This window comes from Podarcis liolepis (genome assembly GCF_965112155.1).
Source record: "Podarcis liolepis genome assembly, chromosome: 2".
In the NCBI taxonomy this organism is placed as follows: domain Eukaryota; kingdom Metazoa; phylum Chordata; class Lepidosauria; order Squamata; family Lacertidae; genus Podarcis; species Podarcis liolepis.
The window spans coordinates 69,842,746-69,866,526 of record NC_139555.1 but is presented as its reverse complement, the minus strand read 5'-3'; the positions used below and the strand labels follow the sequence as shown (position 1 = coordinate 69,866,526).

The window sequence follows — 23,781 nt, the reverse complement described above, 5'->3', positions numbered from 1 at the left end:
TTAGTACCTCCTGTTCTCAAAACAAGATTGAAACAGAATATGAGAATAGAAAAGGCACAGAGAGAGGCCAGACTGACTCCAGAAATCTAAAATAACCATGCCAAACTGCCTGAGAGACAGTAAAAATAGTTTGGCTTTCCCTTCCTTCCCAAGACACAATTTTGCAGGAAATGACTACACAGAGCGTCTCTAAATACTGAGCTTAAAAAGTAGCTACTTTAGAATATTTATCTCAAGATCTATCTGAAGAATGGCTAGCAAGTCAGAAAGCTGGCTTTTAAAATGTATCTGTTCTAGGCCTAGTTCCAAGCAGTGTCAGTTGCTGTGCTAATTTGAGATTATAACCTTATTTTAGACAACTAAACATCAAGAGAAAATCTCCCTCCAGCCTATGAACTGCTCATATATACAGGCACAAAGAGCAACACAGCAGACCAAATGAGCAAAGCACAGAAAATTCTCATACACTGAGAAGTTCAAGAAACAATATTGCCCACCTTGCAAATGTCAGAAGGTCAAAACTAACACCCCCATTAAAATTATAAGTGATTTATGCCCCGGAAGGAATTCCTGAGCTACTAAATGAAACACATCCAATAAAAATAACATTCTTTCTACATGGTTACCATATAGCTTAAAGCACATGATTATGTTTGAAGAGATTCAGAAACAACCCTCCAGACCACCATGGCTGTGTTTTCGCACTAAGTGCACCAATTTCACACGGTAGTTCCAAAGGCCAATTTTCCCAACTCAAACATTCCTGACATTCCTATGCTGAACTGCAGCTTCAGATATTAAAACACAGAAATTAAAGAAACATTGATTTAATCAGAAATAAGGATCTATAGCGACATTTGTATTTCTTTTGATAAGTCAGTCTCCCTGACAGATTTTAAACTCTTTTCTACATATCGTATCAAGTGAGCAATCACCACTTCATATGGCATGACTGCACCATCAGCACTAGTTCTGGAATAAGATCTTCATCAAATGCCCGTTATGATGTTTTCCTTTGCTGGATAAATGCCAGTCTACACCACAGAGCCAAAGCTTCTCTCATAAAGGTCAGCATCGAGGTTCCCCCTTTTCATCAGCCCCAGCTAACATGACCAATAGCATGATAGGAGCTGAATTCCATCGCCATCTGGAGAGCCACAGGCTCAGATTTAGATGCTGCACAGAATCCTGTGGAATCTAACCTAGAAGAAGGGGTTCAGAAAGAATATATTCTGGCCCTACACATCCATTTGCACCGTAAATAAGGAGATTTGCACCACTTTGAATTGACTGCAATATATTCCTTTACAGCTGTACAGTGGTACCTCTGGTTGTGAACAGGATCTGTTCTGGAGGCTCGTTCGCAACCTGAAAAGAACACAACCTGCGCCTGCGCGTTGCGATTCACCGCTTCTGCACATGACGTCATTTTGTACATCTGCGCATGCGCAAGCGGCGAAACCCGGAAGTAACCCTTTGTGGTACTTCTGGGTTGCCATGGGACGCAACCTGGAAATGTGCAACCTGAAGCAAATGTAACATGAGGTATGACTGTAGTTTCAAACTTCTTACTTTCAGGGAACCCTTTTCACACTTCTCTTGGGCTTCTAAAAAGCACACTCCATTCACTAGGGCTGGGCGATATATAGGACTGGTTTGAAGTTCACATTGTGATAACTGTTTCATAATATCTGAGCTGGCAATATATCGTGAATCACAATGTGAGTATGGTCTTGGCAATATCTGGTATTCAACATTGGCAATGAATCATGGTGAATACAACTAATCTGGGACTGCCAGACTGCTAGCAGGCCTGCTAGGAGGCAGAAGTAGCACCTTGCCATGACCGTGGTACGTGTTGTCAGTCGTGGTGACAACCTGCAAGGCCTTGTGTTGGCGATGGAAAGTGGTAGCAGTAACAGCAGCGGCCTGCAAGGCCTCATGACAGCAGTGAGAGGAAGTGACGGCAGCGGCAGCAGACTGCGAAGCCTCGCAGGCTGCAGATTATTGTGCCACTGCTGCCAGGCTGCTGCCGCTTCTGCCGCCTAGTGGGCCTGCTGGCAGTCCTAGATTATTTGTATGCACTATGACTCATCACCGTACTTTGGATTGTCCAGAATACCACCATTTAGCAGCCAAGCCCAAAATCAAAATTCCTGTTGGGATGCATTTTGGCTTGCCTGCTGCTGAAAGTGACCGTGAAGTGATTGATAATATCATCATTTATCAGTTTTAGACCCTTAAGTAGTAGCAGCTGCCAGGACATTGTCCTGTTCACATTTACGTTGCTCCTTCTTTATTTCAGATATCATGATATATCGGTATATCACGATATATCACAATATTGAAAACCAGTTATCGCCCAGCCCTACCCTTTACACAAGGTGCTGGTCAGGTCTGCTTGGCCTCAAAGCCCTGTGTGAACAAAATACACCTCAGATTTCTAATATTATCCATATGGAACTACAACATTCCGTGGATGTAGCTAGAAAAACAACTTATGTATTCAAGTCATCAGATGAAGAATCTTCTGCTGCTCAACCTTCCACCCCACCCAAAAAAGGCCTCTGGCAGTTTTGTACCAAAGCCCAGAACTAGTTCAGTGGTTGAAACACAGCATTTTACAATAGTATTCTTCAAGACTTCTCTTACAATCATCTTGTCTAATAGAATACAGATAAAGTACTGAAAATACAAACACATAAAACCCAGATTTATGGGGGGCGGGGTTTAAAAAGAATGCTCACATTGCGGCTTAACTAGATCAATCATTGTGCATTTTCTAATGAAGTCTGTCCCAAGGTAATTCTAATAAATCTTCAGTTTAAAGAAAATAAACAAGAGATTAGAATACTGATATAATAATTGAACTGTAGAGATGTAAAAGCAAATGGAAAAATGGAAAAATTCAGAATATGACTTCCCATTCTTATCACCACTACCTTAGATCACGGAAAGATACAGCAATTGGAAAGCTCTATAAAGTAGTTTCTCTTTTAGGATAATGAAATGTTTTAAAGCAGTGTCTTAAAATAATATTGTTTGAAATCAGCTATGGATCTTTCGGAACCTGATGATATTGTTTGACAAATCATGGCTTAAATTGGACTGAAGAGGAGTGTTTGCATCTGTGTGCTGTCTTGTCTCTGCTTATGTGCCCTAATTCTACACTTTGGGGGTTTATTTCTTGTTTCCCATTACTTCCAAACTGGGAAAGTGACTATAATTGTTGCTCACAAAATGGGAACAAACAGTAGCTTGCAATCCTGACATACAGACAGAGCTTCAGACACAGTCTTCCAGATTGTATGGAAAACTGGGAAACTGTACATTAAAGAAACCCTACAAGCATCTGAGTGCAGAGGGAGTATTATAGATACAACACTCTTTCTTTGTTCAATAGCCTCTGCTTTATTGGACTGAGATTGTTTTATCTGAACTGGGCTGCTAACTGAGTAGAGGAATAAATGAGTTTTGCTAGATTTCATGAATCTAATTTACAATAAATGCATAAAAATAAATAGCTATTAGTTGAGAAAGAGTAACTTTTTGGATAAACTGCAACCAGATCTGATGCCTTTTACACAGAAGCAAGTCATGCTCAGATCAATAGGGTTTACTCCAAGCTAAATGACCACAGGAGTGCATCCCCACCCATTAGGAGTCTTGTTAATTTAAATTAATATCCAAATGTATTGCTGTTCCTTATAGTGATGCTTATCTTCTGAGCTCTTTAAAAATACAAGTTTCTTCTGTTTTTGCATGCCAACTCTGAACAGGTCAAGATCTTAAGAGCTACTTTAAAGTGAACCCAAAGGCTTGGACATGCCCAGTAGGATTTAACTTTTCTTCCTTTGAATGGCAGAACCTCTGCCCCCAAGCCATACCAAACACTGCTTTTAAAATTCCCCTCAGAACAGGGGATTCAAAAGACGTTTCCCATGAAGCAAGGAGTTGGTCTTTTTCAAGAAACAAGCCCAATGCCTCTTTAGCAGCACGCTGAACTAGCTGCAAGAATCTTTGGATCCAGGCCACTCCATTCTAAATCCAAACAGAATCTTCCTTTTCTGCGTGACAATATTGTTTCTATTCTATTTATTCCAGTTGCCAAGCTATGGTGCACTCTGATACTTAGGGTACATCAGCTTAAGCTCCACGTTCAGAACTGTATATTTATAATTGTTTACATGCAGTAAAGGCACTAATACTTTTAAAGACTAACAAATGATGCAAACAATTTTATTAAAGTTTTCTCATTTAAAAAAAAGAAAGTCTGAATAACTAATTGGCCAGAGTTTGGATATATACAGAAAGTTAAGTGGGTTGCTTATTAAGGGTGAAGGTGGATTTCAAAAAGTTGAAGACAGTTGCCTTCTGTAGACCAGTAAACTGAAGACTCGTGTTATAAAGGACAAGGGTAAAGGTAAAGGTAAAGGGACCCCTGACCATTAGGTCCAGTCGTAGCCGACTCTCGAGTTGTGGCACTCATCTCGCTTTATTGGCTGAGGGAGCATCCAGGTCATGTGGCCAGCGTAACTAAGCCGCTTCTGGCGAACCAGAGCAGTGCACGGAAACGCCGTTTACCTTCCCACTGGAGCAGTACCTATTTATCTACTTGCACTTTGATGTGCTTTCGAACTGCTAGGTTGGCAGGAGCAGGGACCGAGCAACGGGAGCTTCTGATCAGCAAGCCCTAGGCTCTGTGGTTTAACCCAAAGCGCCACCCGTGTCCCTCTAAGGACAAGGGTACCATCAGTTATTTGAGTACTGAACTGCACTGCCGGCGGGTGCCCTCAAAGTACAGTAATACGTCCTTTGACAGCTGAGGTGATATCTGTGGCTAGTTAAGATGCAGGGGGAGCTTGTATTATTTTAATCCAAATCATGAGATTTCAAGTCAAATGCCCTTCCCCATAAACACTAACAGAAACTTTTCTGAAATACTAATTTTCTGAGAATAAAAGCCCAGAGATTAGTTTGCAAAGACCAAAAAGTTCCTGTACTTAATGCAAACACACTTTTGCCCCATTTTATCTTTGGGACTTATTCTTTTTCAAATACCGTATTTTTTGCACCATAACACTCACTTTTTTCCTCCTAGAAAGTAAGGGGAAATGTCTGTGCGTGTTATGGAGGGAATGCCTACGGGTGGCGGGGGGAATCTGCTGCAGTCGTGAGCAGAGGATCCATGGTTTCCCTTCCTTCCCTTCTCCGTGGCTCGCTTTGAAACAGCAAAGCGGGAGAAGAGCCGCTGAGTGGGGAGGAGAGAGGGACAGAGAGCCTGCTTCTTTAAAGGAGCAAAGCGGGAGAGGAGAGGAGCTGCTTACATGAGTGTAAGCGGCTCCTGTCTGGTTGGTTCCTTTAAAGCAAGCAGGCTCTCTGTCCCTCTCTCCCCACTCAGCTCGCTACATAGCAGCAAAGTTTTTCAGCTAGCTAAGCCAGGGATGAGCGGGGAGGAGGGAGAAAAGCAGAGCCTGCTTGCTTTAAAGTAGCAAAGCGGGAGAGGAGAGGAGCCTTCTCCCCTTATACCCCTCTTCTTCATTATTAGCAGCATCCTTCTCCACCCACCCCACGCATGCTCCTTGAGTGCTTTTCTTTCCTTCCCCACTTAAAACGTGGTTACAAAGCACGGATTCACATGGATCCTCAGGATTTTTGCACTGGGTCACCCCAAATTCACCATCAGATCACATAGCATGTCCATGGCTACATCTTGCACCAAAAAAATCAGGCACCCACTGTTGCCTGGGGCCGCAGTGGTGCAAAAACGTGGTTACAAAGCATGAATCCACATGGATCCTCAGGATTTTTGCATTGGGCTACTCCAAACTCACTGTTAGATCACATGTCTGTGGCCACAGCATGAACCACAAAAATCATACATCCACTGTTTCGTTTAGAATATTTTTTTTCTTGTTTTCCTCCTCTAAAAACTATGTGCGTGTTATGGTTGGGTGCGTGTTATAGAGCGAAAAATACGGTAGCTAGCAGGAGTTGGGGTCCTGGTATCCCATTAATGGATTAACACCCCCCCCCCACCTCAACCTGCAGCTGAATAGTAATAAAAGGATAGACAGTTGCTCCTAAAAACACATGTGGTTTAGACCACAGTGCCACCTGCGTCCCTTCTTCTCATATGCAAAGAATTAGGTCACAACTTATAAACTCAAAAAAACTGTACATTTAAAGCACAGCAATGGATGGAAGTCTTGTGGTGCGACTTTATGAATGAGTTTATAGTCTCAATTTAAACCAGCACGATCACTTATTATGCCTTAAGGTTCATTTGAAAATCAACTAGCTATACTTATAAGAGCTTTATTGTACTGTTCACCTTGTGAATTTCTTCTGAAATGGAAGCATCTGAAAATGTGGTTTTGTAAGACTTTCTATTATCCACTTTCAAATAGCAAGTGAAATTTAAAGCATTCCATGAATTAAGTAGCAGAAGTATAAAGCAGCTCATCGAACACAATCTTCTCAGGGGTTTCAAGCTTGTTTCTCATTCTAACTTAGGCTCCGAGTCCTAGCTTGCACTTGGTTGGTTGGCATCTGTCTGTCTCGAGAGACAATGGAGTGCACGTCTGGGAGTGAAGTCAAACTGCTAAGTTAGCAACACCCAAGTGACCCCACCCCCGGGGAACAAACCTGTGTGGTGTGTATGGAGGTTCTAGGTTGTCCTAACAACAAGACCCCCCTCTTGACCTCAGAAGGAATGGAAAGCAATATGTTTGGCAATAGCTTGGCTGCAGGAGTTGCTGGAAGGAGACGTACAAGGTGCCATCCAACCGTCTCAGGGACTCCATTCCAGATATGCGTTTACTCGTTATTTTCTTCTACAGAAGATATCCCATACACCCCAAGCTTAAACTGAGAGACAAGAAAACCTGCAGTCAAGAGTTCCGAGACCTTTACACATTCAGATTAACATAGGCAGCCAAGATCTATTCCAACCTTACTGTTATGATGGGTTCCTCACACCAGATTTTCATAACTTCACTAGTCTGGCAAGCCCCTGAACTTCTAGAAAGAGCTCAGTTCATCAAAAAGAAATCAACTAGTTTCTTTTACACATAACTTTGCGCAGAAAAGGAGGGATGGTTCTTCTCTTATATGTTACATTGTCTTAAAAAGTTATTACAAATACAAAGTTTGTTTTACACCTGGCAGAAGTTCCTTCAGTTAAGCAAATGCTCAAATGTGTTTCACAGCTTGATCCTATGCATGCTTACTTCTGAGTTACAGTGGTACCTTGGGTTACAGATGCTTCAGGTTACAGAGATGCTTCGGGTTACAGAGATGCTTCAGGTTACAGACTCTGCCAACCCAGAAATAGTACCTCGAGTTAAGAACTTTGCTTCAGGATGAGAACAGAAATCACGTGGCAGTAGCGCAGCTCAGCGGGAGGCCTCATTAGCTAAAGTGGTACTGCAGGTTAAGAACAGTTTCAGGTTAAGAATGGACCTCCAGAATGAATTAAGTTCTTAACCCGAGGTACCACTGTACAGGGTTTAATGATGCTCACTCCCATGTTAAGTGTGCACAGGATTGCAGTCCTACAAACATGTGAAATGTCAAGAGTTGGGGAAAATCTGTAAATTTCAAAATCTGGTGTCAGGCAATAATTTTATTAGGACCAAAGTGCCACAAAATAACAAGCAAAGCTTCTGAGTTCACAGAACTCTTCGTATTACCCCTGAAACACATATTTCCACCACCCTGTTGGGGCCACTGAGAACTCAAAATGACAAAAGCCTGTTTCCTAATGAATCCTGAATAGAAAATGAAGACCGCGTATAGTTTTCCAAATCCTGTTTTAGTGCTCTAGCTTGAAAAACTGTCCTTGAGACTGACTCTAGCTAATAAACACTCATGCCACATGACTCTTACCTGACATTCCTTACTAACTTTTGTAATAATTTATTGGACAGTTCATCAGAATAAGCCTCTACTGGGCAAAACTCTGACCCTCCCACATCTGAGGGTTTGCACCAAAAAGGTAAACTTTTTTTTTTTTAAAAAAATGTGCTTAAAAAAATGTATGGGTTATACCCAAACTACACAAATAAAAATCTGCTCATTCAACTGAGCTTTACCAGACCCTTGTCCACAGTACAAGCTGCTGTTACTCCAAGGAAAGTGCTGGGATATGCAGAGGGCAGCTGCAGAGAGGAAGAAGGAAACTGGCAAAAGCAAAGCATTGGCAGTAATGGGAAGAACAGAGGAAGAAAGCCCTCTTCTCATGTAGACTTACACTCATGTAGTTTGGGATGTAACCCATGTTATTTACTATGGAGGGAAAGACCAAAAATTGGAAAGGAAAAGGTAAAGAATGTCATGTGTTCGTTAATTAAGATAAAACCTGAATTACTATATATTTCACTTCATTTTTATGAAACAGATACTGTTTTTAAATTGTGCATTGTATGGCTGTAATTTTATGGCAGGATTAGTCTTCACAGCCAGCCAGCAGCAAAACATGGTTGGAAACCAAAGCCAGACAGAAATTTGTGGCTACTTGTGAATGTAGCATTATCATGAGTCTATAGTGTGACTAGGCATCAAAATTAGTTTCCAGATGCCCCAGAGATTGTACAATAAGAATGTATATGGACTAATGCTCAAAGATTTTGGTATGAGAGAATAATGAGCTGTACGCCTTTGCTTGGGGATCCCATTGCGCTGGGACTATACTGTTTGAAGCATAATGAGCTGTAAAGCAACACTCTCATGTCAAGAATCACTCGTCTCATTTTGTTCTGACCCCTTTCACAATTTACCAGATGTATTTTCAAGAAGAAAAATCATGTTTTGAAGACACATTGACATGTTTTATTACTCAGGAAGAACTCAGAGGCCAAATTAGTCCTTGTGTCAGGAATGCATGCCTGTCAAGAAGAGTGTGTAATACCTAACGATTTAACTAGATAATGGACAGTGGTTGATAACAGTGCCCTCAATATCTGCTAGTCCTATTTCTTTGTTCAAACTTGTGTTATAGCCCCTACATTCTTCCTGGGAACAATATGTTTTCGGTCAAGAGCAGGGCAAATATACCACAATAACAAGGGGATTTTATCATCTGCTTAGGGTCTGGTAGTTTTGGCAGCTGCTGCCCAGCTAGTTCAAAACCACAGTTAACTCATATGACAGGCTGACAGGAAATCAGAAGAACAAAAAAAAAAAAAAAGTTCTGTCAGGACAAGAACAGAAACTTGTAGTATATTGGAAAGTTAGGAAGGACTTTCAGCAAAGAAGCTCAGTGGAGAAGCCACCATAGCTATTACTATGCATAACAGAAAAAGTCTATTCTCTTAACTTGCTACTTAGGACATGCTTCTGTATTAGTGTGCCAAAATACTGCTATGTCCATCCTACAGCTGCCTGAGTTTCTGATTCAGTGCTATGGCAAACAGAAGTGCTCCTGGGAAAAAGTTTATCTTCCACTCCCAGGACATTACCACCAAACCAAGCCAGTCACCCATGCAAAATGGGTCAGACCAGCAACCATCCCCAGCAGCCGCAAGCCTGGGAGGGAACAAACACACCTTGAACATTCTGCAAAAGAGGGTGATGAGGACTAGATTTTGTCTAATCTCCAAATAAAAATACGCAGCTGTGCCTCAAGTTGGCAGCTGTATCAAGTAACCATACAACTGAACCTGAAACGTCAGCTGCCAGAGACTCAAAAAAGCATTTTCAGATTGTAAGCTCCTTGCGGCAGAACTTGTCTGCTGTAAACCATCAAGAGTACTGATTATAAAAGTAACAATAAAACTACTACTACTACTACTAATACCACCATCAGAACTGCCATAGTTTAGTATTCTATAAATAAACCTTGCAGACATGTTCCCTAGTTATTGGCCCACAAAAAATGTTTACTAGCCTGCCTGTCCACAGTATACCATTTCTGGCACATCTATAGACTAAAAGAGTCAGGTACCTGCTTCCAATATTCAAAAGCTTTCTTGCCTGGTGATTCCGGGTAATCTGGCAGGGGCAATTACAAACCTGATATAAATGCATTTTCAGTAATCTAACCAAAGCTGCCTTTTCCAAATTGGCAGAGATTAGGCCAGAACTGAAAGGTCAACTGATCCATTTACATGAATGAAGAAAATTGGTATTGCACAAAATGTTTGCTTGGAAGATTAGGAAAATAGATAACTGATGTTTGTTCATTCAACCCTGTGGCAACTAAGGGATTGGAAATGACACAAAAAACAAAATAATTGGAAAACAATTGGTCTATCAAGACCATTTTGTTTGTTATGGCTAAGCTATGCAAGAAATATTGCTTGGCAATCCCTGCTAAAACCATTAAAAAAAACTTTTAAAGACTAAATTACATTCAAAAGGTTATTCAGATTATAACTTGCAGAATGAATGCTATATCATAAAGATGATAATTAAGTAGCAATAAATACTATCCAAGTCATCAAGGTAACAAAGTTAAAGGTTATCGGAACTGAGTACTTTCTTCTCGTCTTCAATTTCTAATTTTGGAGAGAATAAAAAATCTCAGATGAATATTATTGAAAAATATGAATTTAATCCTCAGTAGATTCAGTGATTACTTAAGTGCTAGAGGGGTCTAACAATGGATAGTTTTTGTTAAGCCCTTCAGAATCTCGCAGCAGGTCTTCAAGAAAGTTTCAGTCTAGCAACAGAGTAACTTTCAAAGTCACGGTAATAAGGCTAATTCCTTTCCAGTGAGTGGGTGGAAAGGGGTGGAGGGCTGGGGGAGGACTGTAAATGGAATAATTGTTTGCCTATGAATGTACTTTGCAAATCAGTTCAGTCTTCACATTGCTTCAAAGCCACAAGACATTAGCCTGATTGTAAACACTTTGATCTGTTCCTCACCCTCTCCCCAAGTTTTCATCACCTCAGTTAGGGCAAGGTTCCCGAAAGGAGAAAGTATTTATTGACCATTGTGGCTTCTCTACATCTAGGTATCAGCCACAACAATTTAAAGTTGCTATTATGCATTCGAATCTCCTAGTGTGTCTGGGATCAGCCCCAAAGAGCCAAGCCACCAACGGAGGAGGGTAATAAGACCTAAGAACCGTTATTTAAAGAACTATTTTGTGAAGTCTTTCATGATTGAACCAAGATTTGAACCTGCATGATGAAACTCCATGTCCAAAGCAACATCTACCCTAATCAAGCTCAAGTTTCATCCAGGAGACAGTGAAAAAGGACAAGGGAGTCAACACAAATTTAATAAGCTTGTTTAAGTTCTATTTTAATTTCTCTGAAGTTCTTCCTTTTTATCTCATTGCATTCAGGGCTTTTTTCTAGAAAAAGAGTTGCCGTAACTTGTTGAGGTTTCTAAGGGGGAGAACCCACCCAAAGTTGTTTTGCACAAACAATATTGTTTTTAATTTTAAAATATTGAATTTTAATTTTATTTTTAATATTCTAAAAGGGTACAGGTCCAGAGCACATGAAACACATCTGAATGCTTCCAAGTATAAAAACAAGTTAAGGAGAAAACTAAGCAAATCTCCCCCCCACCCCCGGGACATACTAGCTTTCCCAAACCCGGAAGCTCCATCCCTTGGAGGATGATTCAAACATGCACTTCTCCATACAGTTTGAAGTAACAAACTCCAATAAAAATTACGTTCATTTTGAGAACATCAAATTCAGAATTTACATGTAGCAAGTATTGATCATGTCAATGGACATTAGATCATAGGGCCTAAAATTACAGGAGGTGGAAGTAAGAGGCTTTGGGAACAAAGCCGAATAACTTAAAAAATAATCTAATCTCTTCCCCAGTAGAAGCCAAGCAGTTCTGACCACCTGCTCAGAACTTTGCAATGAGGAGTGCCTTTAAAAGGATACTACATACAACTGCAATTATGTGTCCAGGTGTTAAGGAGAAAATGTAAAGAAATTCATTAGGCCTGATCAATTTCTGTAAAGATGCTTAATAAGAAAGCACAAAAATATTGTTGTTACAAGCGCAAAATTTAAGCAAACAACTAGCACAAGTAAAAAACCTACTCAGGAATAATTAACCTGTAACTGTGTGAAATGTGGGGCTTGCAAGCATTCACACCCTGCCTGCTCCATCCCCCAATTTTTCCATGTACAGCAGCAGGGTATGAAAGGAGCTTGCAAGCATGTTTGCTTGAACACACTTACAAGCCTTCCCGCCAGCAAGAGCCCTGTGTGATCAGGGTTGCCAACTGCAGGGAGGCTTATAAGTGTATTCAAGTGTGGCATGAGGTCTTGCCACTAAAAACAGCAAGGTTGGGGCAGAACGCTAAAAAATCCCGTGTCTCTCACACAGTTACAGATTAATAATTCGTGAACAGGACAAGATTTAGTACTAATTTGATAAAAAGGCATCCAAGAATTCAATTTGAGGTACCCCAGACAAGTTTCTTAGAGGACAGCTACGCTGAGTAGTGCAAGGGTAGGCAACCTAAGGCCTGGGGGCCGGATGCGGCCCAATCGCCTTCTAAATCCGGCCTGCGGACGGTCCAGGAATCAGCGTGTTTTTACATGAGTAGAATGTGTCCTTTTGTTTAAAATGCATCTCTGGGTTATTTGTGGGTCATAGAAATTTGTTCATATATTTTTTCAAAATATAGTCCGGCCCACCACATGGTCTGAGGGACAGCTCACGGCTGAAAAAGGTTGCTGACCCCTGGAGCAGAGTGACTGGATGCAATGTGCTAATCTTTAACAGGACAGGTAGATTCATGAGAACCACATTTGCAACTTCCTTATTCTGATGGCTGGAACGATTCTGTTTATCACCATCAAATTAAATGATGGACAAGTCCATGACCACCGCAACCCTCTTTAACTGTTTCCTCCACTTTGACCTGTCCTAAACTGTCCTTCAAGGCATCAGAAACAATGATATCATATCTTTGTTTTAAAAAAAGTTTTAAAATCTGCTCTCAGGAACTAGTACCTTTGACTCAGACATTTAGCTACTATTAAAAGAAACTATTAAATATCATGAAAGAAACATACAGAGCCAGCAGTAAAGACAGCAGCACGGGAGACATCCAACATGAATCCAAGCCTATCTCACTGCAACAGGTCACATGACATTCCATTCCAAGTACAAGTGCATTGGAAACAGATATACGTCCTATAGCTTAGTTTTAAAAAGTCTTCTCTGCAGAAAATTTTATTGATCTATAAAACTTCTCTATTTCTATGATATGAAAATTTAAACCAAGGGAGGAAAAAGAGCTCAGTTGTCTGCAGCAGAACTCTAGAGACTGGGAAAGGATTAACCAGCTTTGACTCTGTCCTATTTTAGGATGCCTACTTGAAATATCTCCTGAACTAAATGACTAAACAAGCCCCCCCCCCCCAATCAGAAAACAAACTGGAATTGTGAATAAGAATAAAATGATCGTTCCTGGGCAGCATAAAATGATCGTTCCTGGGCAGGAACAATAGAACTTTTTTGACGCTGTAAAATCTCATGTCATACTGTACACGGCTGTTACAGCACCAGCAACAAGAAGCCAAGACAAAACCAAAAGTTTCATTTTAAGTCCAGTGGGAAATTGCTAGCCCGAAGACCATTCAGATATATTATGCTGCATGCACTGAAGTAGAAGTACTATCCATTCTGCTTCTTCCGTAGCAGGTTCCCAAGTCTCATCCCTCTGTACTGCAGGAGCTTAAGAGTCTGGCACAGCAAACTCTCTTCTAGCTGAGTGTTACAGAGGGAAACAGTATGCATATGGAAGTTTACAATAGCCTAGGAGATACTGATATAGTCCAGATGGAGCTCTAAATCCTATTGAGTTCAATATGTGCATAGGATTATGTCTTATAAGACACTCAAACTTGGGATATCCTCTGTGAATCTTCACTGCATAGTTCTGATGGCATTATTTCAACAGACATGTATGACATTGGGGACATCCCCCACAACTGTAAGGACAACCTCTCAGCTAAATGTATCCACACAAATACATGGTACAAAGGTGAGAATTTGCTCTTTTTCAGACAGGTTCTACCCTGATGACAGAAACTAAGGGGCTGAATAGGTACATGTTCTGCACGTAGAAAGACAACCAGTTCACTGGGAACTGCCTTATATGCATTTGAAAATTGGTTTTGACCTATTGGCATGCCTCACTTCTGTTTTTTCCATGCAACAATTCTTCCGCTCAATGAGTGAAGTTCTGAATTTTCAATGTAGGTTGCAGGGATTATGCATTCAAATAAAATGATTTCAACATAAACTGATTTTCTACTTCAATGTCCCCAAAGCAGCTTACGATAAATGTAATAGGAACATAACACATTTAAAGTTAATAAAATAAACTCCCGGAAAACAATTAAAATGGCCTAGAGAAACCAGAACAGTCTCATGTTCAGAAACCAAATACATAACAAAGAAGATAAATTTTCTTCTGTCAAACTTCAATAAAATAGACCTGGCTGATCTCCCTTGGAAGTTCAATTGCGCAGATACCTATCACAGTAAAAGCTACCAACGAATGACGTCAGTGGCACATACAGAGTCATAGAATTGTAGAACTGGAAGGGACGCTGAGGTCTAGTCCAACCCCCTGCAACGCAGGAATCTCAACTAAAGTATCCATGGCAGATGGTCATCCTCTATATTTTTACCGGTATTTACACCCTGCCTTTTCCCCTGACAGGGACATCGTTAGTTGATTTTTAATTCACAGGAAGGGGGAAGGCATATAAGGGAGAAGATGTCTCCTAAGTAGTTCCAGGCCTTAAAAGGTCAAATACAGAACCTTAAATTATCTTTGGGGGTGGGGAGTGCTGTTGGCTTAGCCTGGATACTAGCTAGGCCAACATTTACTTGGACCTTTAGAAGTTTCTGAACTACTGAGGGGAGCTCCAGCTACAGAATATCTCTCAATAAAAACTAAAATTCTGGGCCTTTGAATAATAAGTGTTGCATATTCTGGCTATAGTCCTTTCATCAAAATCTATGGAGTAAACCCTTGCAGTACTTCTCCAGAAACTGGAGTTCCAGAAGCTTCAGCTTTCTAGCAGAGCGTTCCAAATTGGCATGCTAACCTATATTTAAGATACTACTGTGGAACAACCAATATTAAGAGTAAGCAATTCAGTATGTAAGTATGTGAGTTTCTATCAAATGTTCTCTAGTGTGACCAAGAGACAGAATACAGGAACCTAGAAAGGAGGAGGGGACATGTCTTAGACATAATTCCTTTTCCATGCACGGAGCTGAACAGGTAGGAAAACTCAAACAAAAGGATACAGTATAAGCAACAAGAGGCCTGGCCTATACTGGGCCCTTCCTCTTTTAGCACAAAACTAAAGATCCACATTCACTTTTAAATGAAAGAAGAGGAGGGAGCATGTCCAGTAACAAGTGGATTTTGATTTGTAAAAGGTGCTTTAAACAAGTATTGCATACAATAATAATAATTTTATTATTTATACCCCACCCATCTGGTTGGGTTTCCACAGATACTGTATGTTGCTATCCTCCCCAAAATTTTCTTCCGCCCCCTACCCCATCTTCATTTTTTGCCATTGCTTTAAAATTTCCAGAAACTTTACATCTCTGATTCCACCCTGTATGCATATATAATAGTGAGGGCAGCAAAAATCCTTCACTCAAACCAATTAATTGTTCTAAATATTTGTGAATTCTAGTTCTATACAGGGCTATCTAGTTTTTTGCTAGCTCCTAAGTGTCTCATAGTGACCTGACCTTTGTGACTGCAAATTAAGTAGCATAAGCAGCAATGCCTTAAGTGACATGAGGAATATATAACTACTCTGAAAGCCATAGCAGGAATCCCCTGCCCAAAAACGAAGTCTGTTGGAGTTTCTATGTAAAAATTTGGGAGTGCTTTAACATCACAGAGTATATTGAATGATATATGAGCTAGAAAACCTTACCTGATTATTTATTTAGGTGCATCAGATCAGAACTACCTACAATTAACATTACCGGTTTCACATACTTTTGTTATGATATTCCATTACTAAATTGTAATGAAAAGCTGCAAGTAATAATTTACACAAAATTCTGACTAATTAATAACACCTTGTCACTCTATACACTGCTCCGCCAGCCAGCCCTGACAGATGCTGAAAAGCACAACCATATTCAACCAACCTGTTCTGCATCCGTTGCACTAGTTAACAATTTGCTTCCAGGTCCAATTCAAGGTGCTTGTGTTAACCTTTAAAGCAGGAATTAGGAGTGTCAGCCCTGGGAGGCAAATACAAGCCTCCCTATCAGGCTTTTGGGACTCTCCCCAGGCTATACCCCTCACCTCACCCACCATTCTACATCCTTCTTGAGCGCTTTGCCTGGCTGAACAGTATGCCTTAAATTATAGTAATGCCTTTTCCTTGCCTGGATGGAGAGATATAGAATATGTATGTGTTTGTTTCTGTGTGTAGAATTCTCTGGCTTATGCATGGCTAAAATATATTCTATTGTACAAAGGCAACAGTGGCATCTACTGCCCTAGCCACCTTTGCCTCTGTCCCCACACTAACTAGTGGTATGTAGTGGCCTGACCACTCCGCAAAGGAATGCAGCCCTTGGGCCAAGAAAGGCTTCCTACCCCTGCTTTAAAGCCGTGCATAGCCTAGACTCACATACCTCAAAGTCTACTAGTCTGCTGAGGTGAGGTCAGTGAACAGGCTTTGTTATTTGTAGTGCCTTTGTGGCAAGTTACAACTGCAACAACTCAGAAGCACAGACCATTCCCAAACTGTGTCCTAGCAGCTATAGGTTAGGACATCTACCTCTTTGCTTTATTTTCATGAGGAAAGCAAGACCTACAGTGGTGCCACGCAAGACAAATGCCTCGCAAGACGAAAAACTCGCTAGACGAAAGGGTTTTTCGGTTTTGCGTTGCTTCGCTAGACAAATTTCCCTATGGGCTTGCTTCGCAAGACGAAAACGTCTTGCGCTTTTTTTTTTAAGCCGCTTGTAGAGGCGCAGTTGCGACGGACCGTGCTTCGCAAGACGAAAAACATCGCAAGATGAAAAGACTCGCGGAACGAATTCTTTTCGAGTTGCGAGGCACCACTGTATTTCTTTAGGATGATTTTTGGTAGAGGCCTTCCTGTAGATTTAGTTTACTACGTAACTGGATTTTGTCCTTATTAGTATCTTTAATTACTGGTGGTAAACTGCTTTGAGCAACCCGAAAAGACATGGAGCATGTCTTGTTGACATTTAAGAACTCACAAAGTTTATGGGAGGCAAGAAGCCACATTTATTACTTTATAGAAGCCACATTTATTAGTTCTCATTGATGCTTGTTCTTCTCTATGTTTTAACAATTCGAGCTTTAGTAATACTTTCCACCAACTTATTAAGTTAATTACAGAGTTTAACAAAACACCCCCACCCTATGTTACTGTCTCATCTTCTGGTGAGATGGTAGATTTCTATAGCAAATTCCATATATTTAGAAAATCTAGTTTTATATTCAAGTTGTTTAAAAACTATTGGGTGTCCGGTGTAAGCCATCAACTAGAGACTTGCTAATTTTTAATTTGTTAGCTCCCTTGACCAACCACATTTTTTCTGTGGCTCTGCTGTGAGAGCCACTTACACTGGGGTTCCATTACAGGGCATGCGTAAGTGGGGATTCTCCCATTCCGCCCCTGCCCCACCCTGTTCTGCCCCCGCTGAGTCCCCTGAATGTTCCTCAGGGAGAAAGAGAGAGATGTAATGCAGGAAGATGTGGGCTGCAAGTTAATGAAAGAACATTCAAGGCTCCTTTGAACATTCCTCAAGTCTCCCCAGGGTGTCCCAGCACACTGGTTGACAACCAATGGAACTTTGAATCTTGACACCGTTGTCGAACTACTATTTGATCTCTTCTGACACTCTCCTCAAAGATGCAACATTTTATTTTATTTTTTTAAGGATTAATAAGGGTTATGCAGTCCAGGACTCCCATGTACCAATAAAACAAAAATCCTCAACATTCAAAAATTCTGTTTTTACACTGAAGTATTTCAGTAATTCTACCATATTTTGATATTGTAGCAGTTATACACCGAGGTCCGGCGCTGAGGGCCTTCTGGCGGTTCCCTCACTGAGAGAAGCAATGCTACAGGGAACCAGGCAGAGGGCCTTTTTAGTACCGCCCTGTGGAACGCCCTCCCATCAGATGTCAAAGAGATAAACAACTACCTGACATTTAGAAGACATCTGAAGGCAGCCCTGTTCAGGGAAATTTTTAATGTGTGACATTTTAATGTATTTTTAATCTCTGTTGGAAGCCGCCCAGAGTGGCTGGGGAAGCCCAGCCAGATGGGCGGGGTACAAATAATAATAATAATAATAATAATAATAATAATAATAATAATAATATAATACAAATAATTTTTATCTCACACATTACTTTGGAAAATAAAAGCCCCTACTTGGGATAAAGTCTTATGATCAACAGCTTGTCAAGAGAGTGAAATACTGAACTGCATCTGAAGAAGTGTATCTGAAGAAGTGTATCTGAAGAAGTGTGCATGCACACGAAAGCTCATAGCAAGAACTAACTTAGTTGGTCTTTAAGGTGCTACTGGAAGGAATTTTTTTATTTTGACTATGGCAGACCAACACGGCTACCTATCTACTACTGAACTGCATTTAGTAATCCTAGTAATTATAATGGGTGCTTGCAGAGAACTAACAATGATACTCAAAACATACCAGAACCTCCCTCTTCACATGACTTCTAGGAGGTCATGGGAACAGTGAAAAAGTGGGACCTCACATGTATTGAGGTTTAAACTACTGAACTCAAGTATGTGTCAATCAATCTGCATTTAATAAGGAGGAGACTTGTGGAAGCTAAGGCTTCTCTCCCACATTTACTGAAACAAAGCCAAAATATTTAGCATCAAGAATGCATTCCTGGTTCTCCACACTGGTGCCAGAGGTTCCAGCACACTGTTTAGACAAAAGAACAACTGCAGGAAGCACATGTAAGAAAAATGGAAAACTGATCAAATGGAAACATCTAGGTGTATGTGAATGGGTCCAAAGCTAACATCCCAGCATAAATAACAGCCAGGAAAGTCACCTATAAGTGCTGTCCTGTTTCAAATTTCATTACTCCAAAATGATCTAGAGTTTCAGAACAAAGTTCTCAACACGCTGTTTTCATTCAATGTTTCACATGAAATAGGCATACAAACTCAAAAAACTCATTTGCAGTGGTCACAGGAGCTATGCTGATTGCCATCAGTCTAAAGTAGCACAGTAGCAAAGTAGCATAAACTTCAAGATGGGTAGAGAAGGATGCATTTTTCAGAATTAGAACTTGAGATATCTTATGCCTTGTGAAATGTTATTACCTGACTTTGCTTCTGTCTGAACTAATATTTAGGCTATGCATCCTGAGTGGATGCAACAAGCACCTCCTCTCAAGGCAGGTAATTCAGCTGCATCTCTGAACTGGGGAGTAACTGAATACTCTACTGAAAACTAATGCAGAGACAGCAAAGAATTGCCCACCTCCAGTGGAAACCAACTGCAAGACACACACTCAGAACAGAAGATTGTGCAGAGTTGCAACAGAAAGCCATTACTGTTAGTAGATAAATAAAGGAGCCTGGAAGTCCAAACTAATTAATTTATCATTGCATGTTTGCAGCACAGTACTGTACCTCCACACAGTTTAACAATTAGCAAATTAGCATAAAGTGGTGTGTAGATAATGGGCATTTTTGTCAAAAGGTCCCCCCCCACACGGTTTGATACTATACAGGGGCCACTTTTCTTCAGAAGAGAGGAACCCACTTCCACACATTAAACTTCCCCTAAATGCTTATCAGCCTCCACAGTCTGTAGGACACAAGGGTAGGAAAGTCATTACTTTTCAGCCAGCAGTGACAAACTAGAAGGCACCCACTCTGATTGCAAAAAGATTAACATCCATGAAAGCTTATGTCCTAATAAATCCATTACTCTTTAAGGTGCCACAACACTATCGGTTTTACTGTAACAGACTGCTGAGGCTTCCCCCTATGAAAGTTGTCATTTAGAACTGAGCTTTTATAAAACTGCTTCTTACTATTTTTTCATAGCACTGAATATATACTTCACTTTAAAGGCTCCCTTCAGGAAACATCACATGTCCTAGCATATCTTCAGTTTACCAGCTAATAATAAATTTCTAGTTGGTCCAGAGAGTGTCAAGCCATCCATATCTGTTCTTGTATCAAATACTTAGCTATCAGAAATGTATTCAAGGACCCGAATATCTTAGAAACATGGTACAGGGCTTTATCTATCTGATAATCAGCAAGTGACATATAAATTGATATGGACGTTGTTTACAATGTAACTTTCCACTGTGAAATATTAGTGGGAGAGAGCACAACCGCAGAAAGTCATGCTGCTCTCTCTCAAAGGGCTAATACCTAGTTTTATAGATCCAATGCATCACATGTAAAAACACAAAGCATGTTAAAGATGGAGCTATTTCCACATTCTTAAAAAAATCTGAAGTTTTGTTAGGGTAAAAACAAGCTTCATTTTGGTCATACTACTTTCTCAAGTCATACAGGACAGAAATTATTTTGCTGGCAAATATGCATACTACCAAAATTTTTTTTTTGCTAGAATAATGGCACAGCTATCTCTTCTAAGGAACCTCCCTACCTCACCTTCAGTGAATTTGCTTTAGAATAGTTGATCAAGCTACATGAAGAAGCATTTTAAAAAGAACTACATGTATAGTAGCTTAGTTTTCTAAAGTGCTTTCAGTGGAATTTAAATCAGTTATTTCCCCAGGACTCCAATCCATTAAACATCTTAACATCAAGTGGGTGTGCCCTATTTAGAGGGTCAAATATACAATTCAGCACATCCAATCCCTGCAGTGATTACACAGAGGGTACTTCAGTGCACACTGGTCCCCTAACCATGGACACAGCCAGCAAAAATTACTGGGAAATGTACTGAGTGATGTAAGGAAAAGGTACTGTATACTATACTGCCTTTTCTAGTCTCACTATTGCATTTCCAAATGTGCACGACAACACCAGACCAGGAAAGCTGCTGTTTTAACACGCCCTTACACGTTGCTTCTAAATATACTGAGCTTTTTTATAAGTTGTACTAGATGCCTGTACTGGATTAAGCTTTTGGAATGCAGTGCTCATTCTGCATGTGGTGGAACAGCCAGCAATTACTGGTATCATGACCGCATTACCTACAACAAGAATAATGGTTCCAAGGCATCGCTTTACAAGTCAATAGTACCTCTGGTGAATAAATTGATTTTTTAAAAAACAAACTTGCACTTAACATGTTCAGTGTCAATGATTCCTGCAGGCCTAGCTCTCCAGGATACAGACTCTAAAGCAGTCCCAGCATATAAACATGTACCTACAGAGAAGCAATGGCTCCTACTTAGCAGTTATAAAGTTTCTAGCACTTCCAGCTGTAGATATTGGCCAAATAGTCCAGACCACAATAACAGCACAGAATTAGGTAGCAACCTTACAAGGATTACAGAGATTGTATGTGGAACACAGATCTGAAGCATTGAGTGGAATCTGCTATTACTATAGTTAGCATCAAGTAATTCTATCAGCTACCACTTCTCAATCAGGGAACTGTGGGTGCAGATTGAGGGCCTTAGAAATTAGCATTGCTACATTAGATTGCAGATAGAAGGTTGAGCCATACAGCTAGATGTTTCTGAGATTCAGCATGACAGTATTATAAAAAGGGAGCTCCTGAAACACTTAGCCTAGGCCTTACAGCAGCTTGCTCGTCCAACACTAACTAACAGAGAACTCATTCCTCAACATGGCAGGCAACTGCAGAGTTTTTTTTAATGAAAGGGGGCCTGCAACACTCCCAAAATGGCAAAGGCACGGCAGCAATCTTCTAGCAGGACCTCAAAGATTTCTCTACACGTTAAAGATGGCCCAGTTTCCCAGTCTCAAGAAAACATCATGGTACCCCAAGGCCACTCGTTCCTACCGCCTAGCAATCCAGAGACCCTTCAATCGCAACCCAGTATCGCCGACCCTGCCTGCGGCGCACCTCAATGCTCAACACACACACACGAGGAGAGCAGAGCAGTGCTCCCAGCGCCAATTGCACCTGCTCAGCCAGTATCGCACGTCCACCTGCATTCTGGTGGGTGCCGGATCTGCCCCCCCCCATCTGCCTTACCATCAGACGCCCCTCCGGGAAGGGAAGACCGTGGCCCAGGCCCAAGGTGAGATGCTCCTCGTGGGGAGGAGGAAGCCCGAGAGTGGAGGAGATTCGGGGCGCAGGGAGAGCGAGCGAGCGCGGAGGGATCAGCGGAGGAGAGGTGAGAGTTTGAAATCCGCCAGGAGATCCAGCGCGAGCCAGAGCTCCTTGGAGAGGCCTCGGGGGCTCCCCGAATCCCGGGCCTGCGAGGGCCCCGCGCCGGTGCTGGCTGCCGCTGCCGTTGCCCCCACGGAGCTTCCCTGGCGCCAGGGCTCACCTACCGCGGCGCGCTCCCGCTCGTCCCCCGCCCGCCCGCCAGCCCCTGAGAAGCCCCAGCGAGGAGGCCGCTCCCTCCCGGGACTCGCCGCCGGCACAGTGACCGACAGAGGAGGCGACCGAGCAAGCGCGACGGCGCCGCGACACGTACCTGGGGGAGGGGCGGCGCACAGGAGCCTAGCAACCGCCGGCACGAGCGCGCCGCAACCAATCAACGAAACCTTTCCGCGGGCCGAGCCGCAGCGCAGCGCAGCTCGCCAGACTCTGCCCGTTTGGCTCGCGACAGCCCCGACCCAACCCGCCGGGCTCCGCCTCGCGCGCGCCCGGCCTCCCCCCACCCACCCCCAACCGCAGGACACGCCCTCTCGCCGAAGGAAACCACGCCCCTCCTCGGCGTACAGAAACGGGCGCACGCTCCCCTGGCCACACCCTCAGGGCTCTATATATCACGCCCCCCCATCAAGGGACCGAGGCCACGCCCACCGCCAGACTTATTATTGGGCAGAGGTGGATAGAATTCCGGTTCTTCGTTTCCCGATTGGCCTGTCCTAAAAATTCTTGTGGGAGGGGAAAAGCGCAGCCAGCGCGCCTTGCCCCACCTGCAAACTCCGCCCACCGCTTCTCCTTTCTTCTTGGGGACAAAGACTGAGAAAGAGTGAAGAGCGTGATTCTCCATCCCTAAACCCGCCATCTAGCACTTGTTTTTGTAAAATAAGCGATACTGAGGTCTTATCTGTTTAGAAGGCATGACTCTTAGCTCTAGATCAGAGATGTGATTATTCGCGAAAGGAATGCACTCTGCGCGCTCTCAGAAATACGTTCATCAGCAACCAAAGCACTTTAATGAAATACAAGCTCAGAACAAATGCAGTGGAAAAGCAATCCATAAGATATGAATGCTGTCTATATTAAGAGTGCTGAAGTACAGTGACTTAAGCATTGATTTAGATCAGAGGTTGTCATCCTTTTTGGGTCCACCACTCCCTTGACCAACTACCTTCTTTCTGTGGCACCCCTGTGGGGCTCAGGAGCCCAATTACGTCACCCCTTACCTGCAGAGCTGGCAGCCCCTCACCCTTTTTGGAACCCTCCCTTGTGGAGCTCCTTGGAGCCTCTTCTTCTCCCCTCTCCTTGGGAGTCCTCTGGGCAGCCGCAGCTGCCGCCCCGGTCTCTGAGCTGTGCCACCTGCCCCAAAGAGAGATGCCTCCTCACATTGCCCCACAGGGGCCTGGGAAGCACTCCCTGGCCAGCAGCAGAGGCGCCATTTGCCTGGAGAGCTTGTAGCAAGGGCTGCTGTAACAAACAGTTGTGCA

At 42.2% G+C, this 23,781-nt stretch overlaps 1 protein-coding gene across 2 annotated transcripts in view; it reads right to left on the bottom strand.

Annotated features, from left to right (window-relative positions):
- The window catches only part of DAG1 (dystroglycan 1), a 64,049-nt gene extending 41,201 nt beyond the window's left edge, over positions 1 to 22,848 (bottom strand). Inside the window, exon 1 of one of the 2 annotated variants that reach the window (XM_083488597.1) lies at positions 22,620 to 22,848. The gene's annotated coding sequence lies outside the window, so the exon portion shown is untranslated. The other variant, XM_083488596.1, reaches the window with a different exon arrangement.
- Positions 22,849 to 23,781: the final 933 nt, after the last annotated feature.